This window comes from Lissotriton vulgaris, chromosome 9 (genome assembly GCF_964263255.1).
Source record: "Lissotriton vulgaris chromosome 9, aLisVul1.2, whole genome shotgun sequence".
Classification (NCBI taxonomy): domain Eukaryota; kingdom Metazoa; phylum Chordata; class Amphibia; order Caudata; family Salamandridae; genus Lissotriton; species Lissotriton vulgaris.
The window spans coordinates 234,058,783-234,077,686 of NC_141697.1; the positions used below are offsets into that span (position 1 = coordinate 234,058,783).

Below are 18,904 nucleotides of genomic sequence, written 5' to 3' on the forward strand. Positions count from 1 at the left end.
GACATTGTGTTCTGCATCCGTCTATCAAACTCCTCAAATGAGGACGACAAATGATATCTGTGTGTTCTGTTACAGTGCTCACAACATGAAGACGGGCACATTGGAGAAGAACTGGACAGAACATTCCAAGAATAGGAATGAGAGGAGAAATACACCACAGCAAATAACACTGCTATATGCACCACAACAAGAAAGCTGTGGCACAACTAGTACTGCATTGGTACTACACACTGGTTAAACACGACAAACTGGTCCGATGAATGTTATGGAGTTCCGAGACCCAGGGACTCTCCTTCGTCTTCTTTGCTATTGTCCTACAATATAAGTTACATGCCTGTTGGACAGAGGTAATGGACGCAATAGGTGAAATGTTTGATACGTCTTATACCTAAATTACCCACAATCATCATACAGGATCTTTTGAAAAGACTGATGTCTCCTGTACACTCCCTGACAGGCAGACAGCCATCTTTGGCTTTGTGTGCGGCCAGGCAGGATATTACTTTAATATGGGGAAAACCAGGACTCATGAGATCAGGAATGTTGCACCACTTGTGGAAAGTCCTGGGATTGAGAAAATAGCACCGGTGCTGGATGGAACTTCTGGCAGTTTTGAAACTAGCTGAGCACCATTTCTGAAATATTTACCCACGATATTTAGAGAACGTTTGCATCAGAAATTCCTTAGAATACTTAATTCGATCAGGTTGCAAACAATTACATCAAGGAGACGACCCAACGAGCTCATCAACCGAGAGAAAGACCCCCGAAGGACTGGAGGGTGAGCATTTTAGGGTGGATTAGATACCAGAATGAATGATCTAGCTGGTTAACTGGAATGGAGGGTGGGCCGCAGGAATGTTTGGGGAAGCCTCTATTCGCTGAATGTTTCAGTCTATTCTGTTCCGTTTTTTTCCTACTAAACCTAGCATCGTTATGTAATAGAGAAACTCGTCTATACACTTCATTAACCATTATTTTTCAGTACCTGAACCAATCAAAAGATTTAAATCCAAAAAACAGTAGGAACCAGAGCCAGCAACAACTTAGGACTAACTATTGCTAGACGCGCTTTTCGGATATTGATCGTACTGGTACATAAGCCGCTATATTGTATGTCATTGTACATTTACCCTGAACCTAAAGTAAGAACTCAGAAGGTGAACTCTATTGGGAAGCCTATGAATGTAGTGGAGGATACAAAAAGAGTAGCTTCTGTGGTCATATTACACTCACATGAAAAGAACCCTTAGAACAAACAGGCACTTGTATCCAGGCCTGGACAATATCTTTTAATTAAGAGTAGCCCCGTTGTCCACCGAATGTTGAGCAACTCTCCCCTCAACGGAATGGACACAAAGTCATGTTTTCTGCCATCCACGGTGTAACCATCCCCTGCTTCAAGGCCACAGGTTTAAGACAATTGCCTGTAAGAGGCAAGTCAACCTTCTTACATGGATCCGGTGGGAAATTATAGGATGCTAACATCGGAGAACTATATGACAGGAAATGTAGAGGGGGTATATAGTATCTAATTATTTGTATTGATGCTGGTGGGAGAAGAAACACAATGGATAGTGGTAATGTGCTAGATTTATTTGAATCGATAGAATACATTAAAGTATGGGATCTGACTTAGGCTAGCCAGTATCATAAGTAAGTAAGTTCACCCAGACCGTCCTGTGCACCCAGAAGCAGTCTGGCACAGCCTTTCTCTCACATTCAAATTAAATCCCAACACCCAAAAAGATTTTATGTTTCACTTGTATAGCACGTTTTTTTTTGCTTACTTCATTAATCAATTTTAGTTCAGTAGTTCCACTGGGGACTTTATAGTCCATCTAAAGCATGTTTCTAATGTGTGTTCTGGATCACTGCTAAGTCCAGTCGGCTTGACTTTGCACTCGGTGCTTTTTATGCACCGCTCGGGCTCTCCCTTGTGAGAGTCTTCTTCTCGAGTAGATCTATGTTTTAGATAGTGACACTGTTATTTTGCATTTGTCCTTTACCAAGGAGATTTCTGATGTTTGTAGGTGTCAGAGACGAACATACTAAGATAGTATGTTGGCAGCGCTTATTTACTACAGGGGCTTTAAAAGTGACCCTTTGTACTTCCTGTCTGCTGTGAAGTAAATGCACGGCAGGGCCCTGTGTCCCAGGCCTTCTGTTCCAAAGGTACAACCTGATTACAACGCCTCCCAGATAAGAAACCTTTCTGACATTGGCAGAGTTTGTCGAACAGATGGGAACTTGATAGGGTGCAAACATCACCTGTGCACGGGACAGCTGGCATTGTCATGACAAGGTGTGTCTCGGCTTGTGGTGTTTACAGGAACTAGTGGACGAACTTTATACATGATAAAATTAAACACTCCGAGAAAACTAGTGTGGGCTCCTGAGGCCAAGGAACACATAATAATAGATATACAGATCTAAGAAAGTATTCACCACTCCAATCTCACTGACCTTGTGGAACAAGACTGAAATTGGAACAATGATACCAATTGAGACCTACACTAGAATGAGAGCCACATGAGCCCGAGGAGGTGCCTTCCCACACCCTGCTCCAGAGGGAGGCTGCCGCCTTCCCTGCCTCAATCACTCCTTTACCCTATCAGTATCCTGTGAGCCCTGTGATGGACAGTGTTGTTTCTTTATAGCTAGGTTCATGCTTGGTAAATCTGGTACATACATATAACTGGGGAAGGGAGCGAGTGAGGAAAGAGTTCACCAAAACTTACTTAAAACTAGATCAATATAATCTCTATACAAACAATAATAACATGTAAGTGAAAAAAAAAACAATTTCTGAGTTAAACAACATCACTGCAGAGCTCAATTGATGAACTGAAATTAATGATTCACCACAGGACTTGGTTGGATAAAAAAAAAACAGATTTATAAACAATGTGTTTCTTTGTAACACTGCCAAGCAATTCCTTCTGCAAATCTCATAAAGTAAATGAACAAGCCACTCTCCCCCCTAAATAAGGTTTGAACTATTTTATTGCCTGAATGCAGACCCTGGGCCTTATCATGTTCCCACTCTTTACGTAGAAAGGGTCTGCACGTCTCTTTCTCCTGTCTACAGCACATACATTAACTCGAAAATTCCCAGAGTTAGTGCATTTGCTGTTGGCACCAAAGTTCAGTAACACGAAGAGGAGGAACATTGTGCGCTCTATTTCAGCTCAGCTCTGCTCTGCTGTCAACAGCACACGCATGAATGTGTAGATCTCAAGAGCCAATGTATGTGCTGTAGACGAGAAAAATAAACACACACACACACACACACACACACTCTCTGCGCCTGTGCAGCACAGAGGATGGGCTCGTGATAAGCGCTTGGGTCTGCGCACCTGCACTAAAAAGATCAGTTATTTAGCGGGGAGGGTGGCAACTTAAGCACAAAGCATAGGCTCATGGCTTCTTATGTACGGCAGGGTGTAAAGGCGGCGCAGAAACTGGACAATGCAGTAGAAAGGGCTGCGCTTTCAATAAAGAAATCACAAATATGGCATCTGCTGCTTGGGCAAACATATTCCCACGCCTAATTACAGGACTGTGAACTTGAAACAGCGTTGAAATAATTTGACTCATATGAGCCTATTGGAAAAGAATGCATCATTTAGTGAAAAATAACAAGGACCCCCTGTCGAATGGATATCGCAATTCCTAGGGAAGGGCACTAACACAGTGTATTGTACATCCCTAGGCAATTAAAACGTTATAGTTGTTACAAATCTGTAGATATATTCGTCTTAACAGTACATCATTTTTGTGAACTCAGTGTAACAATCAACCAGAAAAATGCAATAGCAATTCGTTCTAATCAAAAACAGTCATTTATTACAAGTTAAAAATCAATTTATAAAACATATCAAGTCCTAAAGAAAATTACTCTTTCTGACACGTCTTGAATTTTCTCTATTTTTATGTAATTGTTTTTTATGATTAAACATATGCATGTGTATGTCAATTAGATTTATAGGACTTGATATATGTTAGAAATTTATTTGTAACTTGTAATAAATGACTGTTTTTAATTACAAACGAATTGCTATTGCATTTTTCTGGTTGATTGTTACAGAGTTCACAGAAATGATGTACTGTTAAGACGAATATATCTCCAGATTTGTAACAACCATAACGTTTTAATAGCCTAAGGATGCACAATACACTGTGTAAGAATGCATCATGAACATGTGCGCAGGCGCAGAATAGAGATGGGCACCGAGCTGCGAATCCAAACTTGCTGCATACACTATGAGTATGGGTCTGAGTAGCCTCTGTTAGATGCGATACTTACTGCACCCGATACAATCAGACACCCAGGTGTTAGGACTTTGCAGTAATGATCACCTACTAACTTTTTGAGCCTAACATGCCGATTTTGAAGTTTGCACTTACCACACAAAAATCCACAAGTCCTGGTAAATATAAGGCCTTTTCCCCCTCGTTAAATTCCATCCAGTTTGACCCGCTCAAATGTTATCGCAGCTGGGAATTACCGGTGGGATAAACATAGAGCAACATTTCATTGCCAGGCCTGCGGAGAGAGGTGCAGTCGAGCCCCAAGTGGGAAGGTCGGAGACTCTACGAGTTAATGCGTGAGCTGAGGACGGTTGGGCTCGGGAAGCGCAACCGCTGCGCCGAGTTATTGAGCTGTCTCTCTGCGGCTCAGGCAGTGTGTGGTAAAGTCACAGAGTTGTTAGTAGTGCAAGTACAGTTTGTCCAAAAAATAGAATGCGCGCCCGTGTGCAGTGTTAATGAAGCGGCCCCCGGTGAAGCAAGCCGGCTCTTGCCCTCTGTCAGAAGCTCACGGTACTTGATTTCTTCCGTGGCTCAGGCGCAGCCTTCCTGTGACGTGGCCTCCCCCGCACTCCCCAAACCTTGGCTCGAGAGTCTCTGGGTTTAGTATGGGAACAAGGCTAGGCAAATAACGCCACACTTTATCTCACGTTATCGCTATTTACCAAGTAACGAGGAAACAAAACTGAGTCCTCTCTCCTTCAGTCTCCCCATGCTTACTCACTGGCTCAACCGAATGCACCACAAATCCGGTCTGTGAGCAACAACAATACGATTCGACGTGGATCTGTGTGCGGCCGAGGAAGGACAGCCAGGGGGTGCCACGCCTGCCTCCACACCCTGCCCTTCCTCACTCACCAGCAGCCCTCCTCACTCTAAGCGCCCTCATGATAGTCCCTGGAATGGTCAAACAACCTGGGGACCGGTTAGATCACCCTCTCTGAAATCTACACAAACACGTAGAGATGGCCTAGAGGTCTCCATAAACTGGAAGAAAATGCCCGTCCTTTCTGTAGCCAAAGGCGCAAGATTACCATGGGCCCTAATGCAAGCAATGGAAATTGGCCCCGTGCCTGTCGTTTGGGGCAAAAGAGACAGCCATAATTAGGGTGAGGCCATGGTGCCACTATACCTTTACCACCTTGGTCCCTTTTCTTCTTGAACAGCAGAAACGATGCTTTGACGTTAGTTGACTTCAAGGGAGGGTAAAGGAAAAGTGAGATTATTTTGGAAATAGAAAAGAAATCCAAAAGCGAAAGAGACCTTTCTGTGATGGACATATTTGCTATATCCGAAAGGATTCCCCCACACGTGTGGTCTGAGATCCCACACAAACCGACATATTGTTACTATTTTACCTCATCCTTCATAATCCCTACACCCGACATGCTGATCCGCCTACACCCCCCCCCCCCCAAAAAAAAGATCTTTTATAAAAACCTTCCATTCCTCAGGAAAAGTTATATACCCTATGGCGGCCAGGCTCTGCCACCACTGAGAATATGTCTACAAACCTTTACCTCCTGGGAGGAAGGAAGGTCTTGCATCGCTATTCATCGTAGCTCAACTTCCGCACATTCAAAAGTATTGGAGGAGCATGGTCAGGGATGCAAGTTATGCCGAAGTTTGTTATGTTTTGTTTCACATGCCAGCAAAGAATGCTTCATGCAATAGCTGACAGGGATACAGGTTTCTTCACAGATATCAAGTAGGAGCAGCCAAGTGTAGCAGCTGCGGCCAGTGTCTAGTCTTTTGGAACCCCTCGCACTCTGTTTGCTAACCCTTGTCTCAGCAGTTATGAAAAGGGTGAAAGGAACACAAATTAAGAAGGGCTCTTGGGGCCCTGGGTCTATTCCTTTAACAACACCCTGAAAGGAATATTTGGTGTCTAGAAATGCTCCTTAAAAGGAAATGGATTACCTGTCTGTTAAGTTTTGAGCTTTTGTTTTGTCAACGTGTGGGAATGCTATAAAGTCTCAAGTAAAAAGAGTCAGAGAACAGTTCCAAGAAACCCACACAGGAGGTCATTTACTATGCGTTGGGACTAAGGCCCAAGACAGTCCAGGGCATGAAAAATGCAGTATAAATCTAGAGGCCAATCAGAAAGTGAACAAACAGTACTATGATCAGAAAGCTGCAATGACAGAGTATGGACCTGGACAGAAGGTCTGGGAGACATAGCCTGTGGAGCTCTGTGACATCCAAGATTTGAACATAGTGCAGGACATAGTGTTACAAGAGGTTAGTGAGGTAAACTAGCTTGTCTATATTCAAACCTGAGACCACCCCACAGGATTTTTGTATGTTAACCATTTAAACCCCACTATGACCTGGCTAAAACTGGGATGCTATGGTGAAAGACGGAAGAGAGGAAAAGCAGAGTGAGGCACACCCTGACCGCCTACCCATAAAGAGAAGTATAGCTAAGTGGAGGAAGCGACCCTTGCTCCTTGTCCGAGAAGGTGAACAACAAGAGGACTTCGACCAGCGGCTGACATAATTCTCTTATTTGTTGTCACCAATGACAATACTCACTAGGTAGTATATCCAAGAAATAAAAACTGGCAATAGAATCCCTAACAAAAATAAAATCTATTCTACACCATCTCAGGCATGGCAAGGCCAGCACAAAGCAGGGTTGGACATAATGCAGTTCTTGAGGCTCACGAAACCACCAGTTGTCCATAGTTTAGAGTACTGGTTGAATTGTTTTTTCTTTTTTACACTTCTTCTCTAGTTTGAGGATGGCCTGGCTGTGGGTGTTCCAAGAGTCACCCAAGAGGAGAAGCTTTTCTGCAAGATAAGCAGAAGTGCTGGTCTGGATGGCTTTGTGAATGAATCAGCTGGGTTTGGAGATGGTGTGGAATGGCAAAGGTAGCAAATGCACTTCCATCGGGCTGCAGCATGGAGGATGCCCTAAAGGGGTGCTAGGGTGTAATCTGGGTGGTCATGGAACAGAACGCTACCATCATCAAGATGTGAGAGTACCAGGGCATGAACATCAGTTCTAAAGTTGCTTTATGGAAAAAACAATTTCATTCTAAGAAGGAAAATCTGGTACCAGGTTGTCTCTGTGTTTTTGGCAATGTGTTCTTTAGGAGTGAGGTTGAAGTCCAAGGTGAATCCAAGTGACTTGGCATTCAATGAAAGTAAGGATCCAAAGCCATCAACGTTCATGTCACTGAGTCAGGTTCACGCTATTTCCTGATTGCTGTTCTTGACAAATAACAGGAATTCTGTCTTGGCTGGGTTGAGCTTCAGGCAGATGCAAGACATCCAGGTCTAGATGAGGTGAAGGCGGTGTTGAGGCATTGGATGTCTAGAATAAAGGTGACTTTCAAGTAGATTTGTGTATCGCTGACTTTCTTCATCCCCACTCTGATGAAGTCCTAGATCCTGGGTTAGTGCTGTCTGCCTGAGGTGGTCATTGTCTCAGCCACAGATGTAGGGGCGGTGTTTCTGATGCTTTGTAGGATATTCAGGTGGTCTTGAAGATAACACAGGGTTGAAGGGGGAATTAATATAGTTCCTTCAGGGTTGAGCAATTTGGTTGAACTTCTTCAAGCATTTGATAAAACGTGTAATAGCTTGCAGAACACCATTTAGGCTGCCAGAATACTGTCAAGGAAGTTCGTAAGTAGAACAGTGACTCCATCTAGGTGAGAGAGGACCTAGGCTTACTCTGTCAACAGAAGTCAGTTTCTGCGGCGAGAGGTTCAGCTTTTTTCAGGAAGGAAAACTGATACCAAGTTGTCTTGATATTCTAGCTGATTTGTTCTTCGAAGGAGACGTCCATGTCAAGGGCAAATGCAACAATTTTGTATTGACTGTTAAGCCAGGTTCAAGCCAGGTATCCAAGCTCGACTCTGGCTGTATGGTGCTCCTGACAAACAGGAAAAATTCTAACTTTGGTTGTGTTTTAGTTAGGCGCTTGATTTCCAATCCCGTATTAGATTCAAGGTAGGACTGGAGATGGTGAATGTTGTGGCTGAGGAGATTTTGAGGTAGAATCTGTCGTCCGCATAATAATGGAGCTTGAAACTGTTGTTGACGAGTTTACATTTGAGGGATTCCGTATACAGGTTGAAGATAAGATGGGGTTAAAGAGAGATCCATCGGGTACTCCACCAGAGGCAGAGTTTCTTGGGTTTAGAGGTTCCCATGTGGATGATCTAATGGGGCCCAATGTGGTAAAAGGTGTTTATTGAAGGATTGTTCTAGGGAGCCCCATGCTTGTTTCCAGGGTGTTGATACATGTTAGCTGGTAGACTGTATGGAAGCCTTTGGAGAAGCTATGAAGGATCAAGAAACAGGTGTCATTTTTTAAACTGACGAGGAAGACATCACATTCTTGTTGATCTTCTCTTGTAGTGGAGTGCAGATTGCATTCCCAGGTATTTGTGCGATGAGTGACAGGTGGATCATGTGGAGGTAATTAGCAAGAGCATCCTGACCAAGAGTACGTTTTTCAAGCTGGGTAGGGGGGATCTGTTATGTTTGAGGTCATTTAGGAAGATTTTGTGGCACATGAAGGGGAGTGATTAAGGGCATTTCAATGCAGGGATTTCACACTGGATGGCAGTCAAGTCAAGTCAAGTCATAAAACTTATATAGCGCACTACATACCCAGAGGGTTTCAAGGCGCTTAGGAAGGGGAGGAGGATTACTTGTCAAATATCCACGTTTTAAGCTGCTTTCTGAACGCTAGGTGATTCTGGGTGAGGCGAAGGTAAGCGGGGAGTGAGTTCCATGTTTTGGCAGCCAGGTATGAGAAGGATCTGCCTCCCATGGTGGTCTTGTTGATGCGAGGTACAGTGGCGAAGGCTTGGCTGGAAGAGCGAAGTTGGCGGGAGGGGGTGTAGAAGGACAGTCGAGAGTTGAGGCAATCTGGTCCGATGTCGTAGAGTGATTTGTGTGCGTGGGTAAGCAGTCGGAAAGTAATCCTCTTATTGACGGGTAGCCAGTGGAGGTCTTTAAGGTGACCAGAGATGTGTTCGTTGCGTGGGATGTCTAATATGAGCCTGGCTGAGGCGTTTTGGATTCGTTGTAGTTTCTTCTGGAGTTTAGCGGTGGTACCTGCGTAGAGGGTGTTTCCGTAGTCCAGTCGGCTCGTGACTAGAGCGTGGGTGACTGTTTTCCTTGTTTCGGTGGGGATCCAGCGAAATGTTTTTCTGAGCATGCGAAGAATGTTAAAGCAGGAAGAGGATACGGCGCTGACTTGTCTGTTCATTGAGAGTGAAGAATCCAGGATGACGCCAAGGTTCCGTGCGTGGTCTGTCGGGATGGGTGCATTTCCGAGGGCTTCCGGCCACCAGGAGTCGTCCCATGCAGAGGGGGAATTACCTAAGATGAGGACTTCTGTTCTGTCTGAGTTCAGTTTCAGACGGCTTTGTTTCATCCATTCGGCGACTTCTTTCATTCCTTCGTGTAGGTTAGTTTTGGCGGTGCTGGGGTCCTTGGTGAGAGATAGGATCAGTTGAGTGTCATCCGCGTAAGAGATGATGTTGAGGTTGTGTTGGCGGGCGATGGCCGCGAGGGGGCTCATGTATACGTTGAAGAGGGTGGGACTGAGTGAGGATCCTTGTGGTACGCCGCAGATGATTTCAGAGGCCTCGGACTTGAATGGTGGGAGGCGGACTCTCTGGGTTCTTCCGGTGAGGAACGAGGTGATCCATTCCAGTGCCTTTCCTTGGATTCCGATGTTTCTGAGGCGTTGTAAAAGGGTGCTGTGGCAGACTGTGTCGAAGGCTGCAGAGAGGTCGAGGAGGATGAGGGCGACTGTGTCTCCATTGTCCAGTAGAGTTCGAATGTCGTCTGTTGCTGCGATGAGGGCGGTCTCAGTGCTGTGTTTGGCTCGGAATCCAGATTGTGAGGGGTCGAGTGATTTGTTGGCTTCGAGGAAGGCGGCGAGCTGGTTGTTGACAGCTTTCTCGATGACTTTGGCCGGGAATGGAAGAAGCGAGATGGGGCGGTAGTTTTTGAGTTCGGTGGGGTCTGCTGTTGGTTTTTTCAGAAGGGCGGTGAGTTCAGCGTGTTTCCAGACTTCTGGGAAGGTAGCGGAGTTGAAGGAGCAGTTGATGACGTCTCGGAGGTGCGGGGCTATGACGGAGTCTGCTTTGTTGAAGATGTGGTGAGGGCATGGGTCTGTGGGGGATCCAGAGTGGATGGAATTCATCAGGTGGATGGTGTCCTCAGTGGAGATTGGGTTCCAGGCGTTAAGGGTGTTAACGGGGGGAGAATGGTCAGCTGATGGTAAGGTGGGTTGGCTTCCGGGTTGGTTGTCAAAGCTGTTGTGGATGTCAGCAATCTTGTTGTGGAAAAAAGAGGCTAGGGAATCGCAGAGGGTTTGAGAGGGGGTGATGTCGTTGGAGTTGGCCGAGGGGTTGGAAAATTCCTTGACGATGTTGAAAAGTTCCTTGCTGTTGTGGGCGTTGTTGTCAAGTCGATCCTTGAATGCTGTTTTCTTGGCTTTTCGGATCAGTTGGTGGTGAGTGCGGGTGGCGCTTTTGAAGGCGTCCTTGGTGCTGGTGGTTGGGCCTTTTTTCCAGGCCTTTTCAAGGGAGCGGCACAGTTTCTTGGACTTCTTGAGGTCATCGTTGAACCATGAGGCCTTCTTGATGCCAAGTTTGTGTTGACGTTTTTTCAGTGGTGCTAAGGTGTCGGCGGTGTTGGATAGCCAAAGGGTGAGGTTGGAGGCGGCTTCGTTGGCGTTAGAAGAGAGGGCTGGGGAGGTTTGAAGGAGCGATGTGGAGATCTGCTCCGTGGTGATTTTGTTCCAGTTTCTTTGTAGAGTTGGTTGGAGGTGGATGATGGGTTTCGGCTTGTTGTAGGTGAAGTGAACGCAGCTGTGGTCAGTCCAGAGGAGATCTGTAGTGTGGCTGAAGGAGACATGGTTGCTGGAGGTGAAGATGGGGTCGAGTGTGTGGCCTGCGATGTGGGTGGGGGAGGTGACCAGTTGTTTAAGTCCGAGGTTGGCTAGGTTGTCCAAGAGGGTGGCGGTGTTGCGGTCGTTGATTTTTTCAAGGTGGAAGTTGAGGTCTCCCAGAAGGATGTAGTCTTTGGAGGGGAGCGCGTGTGGGGTGATGAAGTCCGTGATGTCTTCACTGAATTTTGCGCGGGGTCCTGGTGGTCTGTAGAGGAGGGTGCCTCTGAGAGTGGTCTTGGGGTCGATGTGGATCTGGAAGTGAAGGTGTTCGGAGTTAGCGAGGTTGGCGTCAGAGCTGGTTGAGATGCGGATTGATTTCTTATGGACGATAGCGATTCCACCTCCTGTATGGTCGGTGCGGTCCTTGCGTGTGATCTTATAGTCATCAGGGATAGCGATGGCGATGTCAGGGGCGGAGGAAGCGTTCATCCATGTTTCCGTTAGGAAGGCGACGTCAGGAGAGATGGTGTCTAGTAGGTTTCAAAGGTCAATGGCGTGCCTGTGGACCGAGCGGGTGTTGAGAAGGATGCATTCTAGGTGGTTGGGGTCGGGAGTCTGTGGAGTGGTCGTAGCGGAGATGTTGTCGGTGCCGCTAAATTTGCAGGAGAGGCAGGAGAACGGTCCATGGGTGCGTCCAGGAGCGGCTTGGACGCAGTTGGGGGCGCGACCGGGGTTAAGGGCTAGGAGGGTGGCAGCATCGTAGGTAACGCGGGGGGGCTGGGCAGCGCGAGGGGCAGGGGGTCTGGCGCTGGGCGCGGTCCAGGCGCGGACGGGCTTACCTTTGGCGCACCTTCGGCGCGGATTGGGCGCGGTCGCTGCGCGTGGACGCTGCGCGCGGGAGCTCCTGTCATATATGGATGGTGGAGGGGGAGGGGCGAGGGCGTCTCAGCTGGGAGGCGGGGCGGGCTAGGTAACAGGACAACAACAACAAAATGGAGGGCGCTTGGGGGAAAAGTCGAAAAGAGCAGCAAAGTCGCGCTGGCAATGTGGAATGACACGATAATTAAACAATATGCAAAGCGGCATACACAGCGCACAGCAGGCAGTTCAATGAGCACAGATATCAGCACAAAGCGTTAGGAAAACGATACCGGGCCAAAGGGAGCGACCACTCGGCTGGGAAGCGTAGAGTGAGTCACGGTGCTTCTAGGTAACGGAGCGCTCTTTAACTTTGTGGGAGGGCGTCTCAGCTGGGAGGCGGGGCGGGCTAGGTAACAGGACAACAACAACAAAATGGAGGGCGCTTGGGGGAAAAGTCGAAAAGAGCAGCAAAGTCGCGCTGGCAATGTGGAATGACACGATAATTAAACAATATGCAAAGCGGCATACACAGCGCACAGCAGGCAGTTCAATGAGCACAGATATCAGCACAAAGCGTTAGGAAAACGATACCGGGCCAAAGGGAGCGACCACTCGGCTGGGAAGCGTAGAGTGAGTCACGGTGCTTCTAGGTAACGGAGCGCTCTTTAACTTTGTGGGAGGGCGTCTCAGCTGGGAGGCGGGGCGGGCTAGGTAACAGGACAACAACAACAAAATGGAGGGCGCTTGGGGGAAAAGTCGAAAAGAGCAGCAAAGTCGCGCTGGCAATGTGGAATGACACGATAATTAAACAATATGCAAAGCGGCATACACAGCGCACAGCAGGCAGTTCAATGAGCACAGATATCAGCACAAAGCGTTAGGAAAACGATACCGGGCCAAAGGGAGCGACCACTCGGCTGGGAAGCGTAGAGTGAGTAGGGTGCCATTTTTATAGGAGGTGGTCCAGAGGGAGTGAGTTCATGGTTTATGAGGAGGTTCAGACTAGTCCACTTGGGCTTGGAGCACTGAGGCATATGGGACAGAGTGGATATCTATTTGGTGTTATTAAGACATATTTCGATTTTACCTTCCTGATGAAGGCTATCCAGAAATCTGGCACAGATTCAGCCTGCCTGGACCACGTTGGGCACCATTGACCTAGTTGTGTATTCTAGAGAAAAGTTAGAAGGAGCCCTGCTAGTATATAGGTGATATCAAACTGAAATAGGTGTTATCAAAGGTGCTATTGGCATGTACAAACTCAGAAGCTCATTTATCTTATGATGAAATATGTACCGTTCTGTGTCCTGAGGCGCAAACAGGGTGAAGTATATTCAACTGGTATTCGTAATCTAAACTTTTTGTCTTGGTATTGGATGGTAACTTCACTCTCAAATTATTGAGATTTCTGATTTGGACAAAAAGACTGTTTTGCAGAAATTTTGCATTAAACCATTCTGGGACGTTTCCGTTTTTGACGACAAGTTGATTTTGCCAATGCTTAATTACTTATTATAATTGGCCCCTCCCGGCCACCCTTCATTGTCCTTGTGCTTGACCTAGCCCCTCCAATCACTCTCTGTTGTCTGTGTGCTTCCCCAGCTCATCTGGAATGCCCTCTGTTGTGTGTGCCCCTCCTGCCCACCTTCCATAGTCCGTGCGCTGCCACATCTCCAGCCCCACACCCGAATTCTCCTCCTCCCTCCTTGTTGCCTCATCCACCAAGCCACTTCCCAAACAAACGGGCAGAAACCGACAGAGAGAGAGTCTGGGGAGGAGAGAAAAACGTGGATGTGGGTGAGAACTTGCGAAACAGCTAAAAATGACAAATGAAAAAAACGCTATGCCGCAGCCAGGGATAATGCGCTTTTGCTCTGGCTGCGTCACAGCTCTGATTTTAAGATTACTTTTAGTTGCTCTGCTGTACAGCATCGCCACCAATCAATAATAAAGCCAATAGCTCTCATAGGCAAGACCCATTGGATTTGTCAATGCTTGTTCCAGGGGCGGCTCTAGGCTCATGGCGGCCCTGGGCAGGGAGCGTAGGTAGGGGGCCCCGGAAGAGGGGGGCGGGGCGGGGCGCGGAGGCCAGTGAAGAGAGGGGGGGTCAGGGTGTTTGGAAGTGGAACAGAGCCGGAGGCCACCAAATCCCTGCCAGGGACCGCCATGCAAATATGTATCCAATCTCAGAGGATTATTATATTAAGGATATATATTGCTGTTGTGGCCCCCTGGGGTTTGGTGGCCCTGTGCAGGTGCACAGCTTGCACATGCCTGAGGCCGCCTTGATGAAACCCCCTTTAGGCCTTTCTACGGGTTCTCATGAGTGCAGAACAAAATTACCTTTTGAATTGGATAATATTCAGTGAAGTTCGGCACGTTAAGCTTCCACTTCGACTGAAACTCGTCGCTTTCAAGAGGCTGCACGTATTTGCTGTTTTCTTCGTCATCACTCCATGGAAGTTCAATGAAAAGCTAACAGGACATGTTTAGGCCGCCCCTAATCTCCTTCGAGAAAGAGACGGCTCAGTCTGCGGTATTAGCCGATTCCGGGATTGCTAATCCCTGCACATTCCTCGAACAATTTAAAATTCTGTTCCCATCCTCTGAATCTTCTTGCCCCATCCCGCGCTGCTCTCATTGCTGTGCCGCTGTGTCCACTTCAAAACCCTATTTGTTTATTTTTCCTCTTTAGCACTGGGAACCAAAACAGCCCTGGAAGGTGTGATGACAGCAAGCAAGCTCGATGCTTCGGGGTTGTTATTGTGTTTTCCTTTTTTAATCAAGGTTGTTGTTTGAAAATTAAAAACAACGAAGGGCACTCCTAAAATCACACATCTAATTTCAACATTTCTCCGAAGCATTCATATTCCAGCAGAAAATGTTAATTCTAGCATGACAGCAGGATTTCTAACTGGGACCTGCTTCTAAGTATAATGCCGCTCAAACACAGGTGAAATGAAAAAGGGCCTTCACAATGTTACAATTTGTTACTTTACTGTAGTTGATGTTTTCTTTGGTGGACATATTTACTTATAGACTATTAACCTTTTGTTTTCTCCAGCTTTTTCAGCGGATAGGTTCTTTAAAATCAGAGGTAGGCAACCGTCTTCTTCCACATTTTTGGAATTTTGGAGTTGAAGCATAAAAACAACATTTAACTACAAATTAAAAAAAAATATTTTTTTTTTTGTTGAAGGCCGTGTCTGTGTTGTTTCTAAAAAGATTAAGACCTTACCAATATCATCTACTAATTTTCCAACTCGGATGACTCCAGGCTGCAATAATGCATTACCTTCAAGACCCATTTCTTTAGATCAGTCCTCACTCATGAATCATGATGTGGACTCCACCTCCCAGACAGAAACCCCATTGCAGCAGACACCAAACCTTTGACCCACTTGCCAATTAGTGTGAGCGTGAGCGTCAGGATACCATCCTGGGTAATAGTGGCAGACACGGCTGCTGTTGAGGCAAAGTGCCAGGGCGAGGGAATGGAGGAGGGACTAAAAATAAAAAATAAAAAAAAACATACCTGAATCCAGCATCGCCACTCTTCTGGCTCCAATGCGGACAGGTACAGGCTCCCTGTGGCCAATTCTGACGCTGCTCCCACAGCATGAGAGCAGCGTCAGAATTGGCCTGAGCGCCCTCAAATTGCACTCCCAGGGAGACTGGGAGCCTTTGACTGCTGTCTCCAACCCTGCAATGCAGCTCGGGTTAAATACAGCTTCAGTGCGCATGACAGATCGGCCTCAGACCGCAACCCAAACCGTCATGCGCACTGAAGGCAGTGCCCAGCACTCCCCCTCAGTGCCTGCCATTCTATGGCACTGCCACCAAGATTACACGGTAGGAGAAAAATAAAACAATAATAAACATGGTTTATTACATAGCTGCCAACTGTCCCAATTTTGCCGGGACAGTCCCGGCAAGTCGGAGACTGTCTAGGGTAATTCACTATCCCGGGACAGTCCCGGCATTTGCACTTCCAGCCCTGCCAAGTGTGACACAAAGTGCATTGCGATGGGAATTTCAAACTTTAGGCCAAAGTAGCCGAGTCCGAAAAACTCTCCAATGCAGCTGAATGGGAGAATTTTTTCAACCCAGCTATTTTGGCCTGAAATTCAGAACTCCCGTCTCAATTCCCTGCAATTCTCTCTGTATTGAGCAAACCCCATAATCTGCAATAAGATAAGTAGGCAGAGTTAAATTATGCTAATTATGTGGGTTGGACAGATGTGGATTTATAATCAGTATGACTGCAAACAGCTCGAGTGCAAGGATTTTCATAGTCTTACACAAAATTATGTTTTGCTGTTCGGACGCAAACTTTCCCTTTGCGGCAAGTATTTAAAAGCTATTTGTTAAAATCTCGCAACCTCATGTGACCAACTGTGTTGACGCCATAAGGCAGCTGCATGCAATGACCTGTGGGAAATTGTGCACACATGTATTGTAGTCAGCTGCAGAGCACAAAGTCGATGTGCTGAGGAAATCAAACAAGTATTTTTATACCAAGCATAACTGCCAGGGCATGTTTCAGTAAAGAATAGTTTCCCCTTTACACTCCTTATAACCTTATGATCTGCAGTTGTGGGGTTCGCACGCACAGACTCAGTGTGAACTCTTCGTGCAGTGCTCGCTAGAGAGGACCCAACCAAAATGGCGCAGCCCTGGCCAGTATCTTAGGGTTCAACCATATGCACTGTGGCAAGGCCTGTCAGCAGCACCTGAGCAATGGATGCTTTGAAAAAGAACCAGATCCAGCAATGACAAGTGGAATCAAGAGCAGGTAGGTAGGTGATTGCCCTTCACGGTGTAATTCTGGGTGATTTACTAAAGAAGGGACATTGCAATAGCAAATACACACAGAAAGCACCGACCAAGACAGGCATGTTCTGTGCACCTCCCTTTCCCTGGATTCCTCACTTTTCCCACTCAAAGGTTCATCACAGAAATACAAGAGGCCAATGAGTCATCTGTTTCTAAGGAAAGCAGATGAAGTAGGAGGCTGGGCCTGCAGCCTGGGGTAACACACATATAAGGAACTCTCCCTATAGTCCCCACACACTGCGTGCTTCACATGGAGAGAAGGAAGATTCTTGAGGCCCTAGAGACAGGCTGTAGAAGCAATGCTTTTTAGAGGGTGACACAGCACTGGTCTTGGCCATCCGATGGAGACAAGGCTTGTCCCACAGTGGCGGAAGCAGATGCATCTTCAGTGCCAGCAATGTGAAAGATCAGGAAGCCTAAAGAGGTGTGATCCATCTCCTTGCCGAAGTCATGGGATGTGATCTTTTGGGACTGGAAGGATAAAATATCACTGCCCGGATTGATATCGAGCCGACACACGTTGAGGGAGTATGAGAACTCGCATATCTGCTTTGTTGATATCCATCTCACCTGAGCCACCTCTTTGCGCGATCAGACCGACAGAATGGCTGATTTCGTTGATTTATCACAGCGAACAGTCCCATAGACTGTGAAAAACTTAACGTGTTAATCTAATTTCTGACATTTAATTTCATTTACTCCAATTCAGTTTTTTATGCTTTGCATCATATCGTGCCAGGTGAAAGGGCTTGATTTGAGGCTCTGCACTGTGCTAAACTGGGCAGGACAGGGAACCACGAGCAGCCCTGGCAAAAATGCTCAAATCAGCTCTGCTACATTTTTAAGCCTCCCACCTCCGCTCCCTTCTTGTCCCTTTTTTGTGTCTTTCTCTCCAGTCTCCCACTGTCTCTCTCTCTCTTTTTTCACCTGCTGCTGTAAACCTCAGGAAGCTGGTGACAGAGGCAATGGCCATCAGCTTTCAACAAGTGGCCTCCAATTGATCCAGGCCCTGGGGGAATGCACGGTGGAATTAATGACCAATCTGGCCTGGTTGAGTCTTTTGTGTCAGCTTTCGTTTCTAGGTGTGGTTGACCTCCCATGTTATTGCTATAAGGCAGTGAGGATGCAAACACATTGATTCCCTGCTGTGTTGTAAATAAAATATAATGTGTCTATTTAGGACCGTGAGTACTTCTTGGTGTTAAACCTGCTTATGGGACTGGGCAAAGTACTCTAAAAGTCTTTAGAAGTAGCTCACTGCAGAACCATTTGATCTTCTGCACATTTCATAATTAACCGTTTTACCCTGTGGAGCACTGTATTGTATCTTAAACTTAAACCGCTAACAGATAAGTTTCTACAATTAACATGTGTCAGATCTTACCAAGTTGGTTGAGACCTGTGTCCATTGTATGTAGAGTGGACACCCTAACTTTTTTTTCTCTCTCTCGTCAGGAAGCATCTTTGCTAAGCAGCCAAGATACACTGTTGCCACAACCCAGGACTTGCTATGTGGATCTCGCATTTCCTTTGCAAAGAACTTCTTGCTTCCCCTGTGGATATGTACTGAAGGACACTGGGAATACAGAAAAATGTTTTAGATTGTCAGGTTGATGCTGGAAATGAACGTTAACTAATTTTGAGAATTTATGTAAACTCTTAAAATACTACAGGTTGTTACATTTTACTAAGAATTATTCTGTGAAGGAAGAACAGGATTCAAAGCCTAGGCAATGTTGCTCATGCCATGAATGAAAAAGTAGAAAGCATTAGCGTTCTATGATGTATACATGAATTGCTAAATTAGGGAACAGCAGGATATTGACATTGTTGATGATCTTGCAGTACTACAAGAGCCAAGGCGAAACTAGAAGGCCTTTTACAGATAGTTAATAGTGCAAAGCGTGAGGTAGTTATTCAAGTCATAGGGAGAAGTGTTATTGAACACATATTCAAGGCACACATTCTTAATATGTTTACTTTCAGGAATTACAAGTTCAACATCAATATACAGACAGTTTGTTACACAGA

At 46.3% G+C, this 18,904-nt stretch overlaps 1 protein-coding gene across 1 annotated transcript in view; it reads right to left on the reverse strand.

The window, feature by feature from the left end:
• Positions 1-4,813, reverse strand: part of PAK6 (p21 (RAC1) activated kinase 6) — a 399,127-nt gene extending 394,314 nt beyond the window's left edge. The window contains exon 1 of the mRNA XM_086937373.1: positions 4,411-4,813. The gene's annotated coding sequence lies outside the window, so the exon portion shown is untranslated. The remainder of the gene's footprint in view (positions 1-4,410) is intronic.
• Between the last annotated feature and the right edge of the window lie 14,091 nt (positions 4,814-18,904).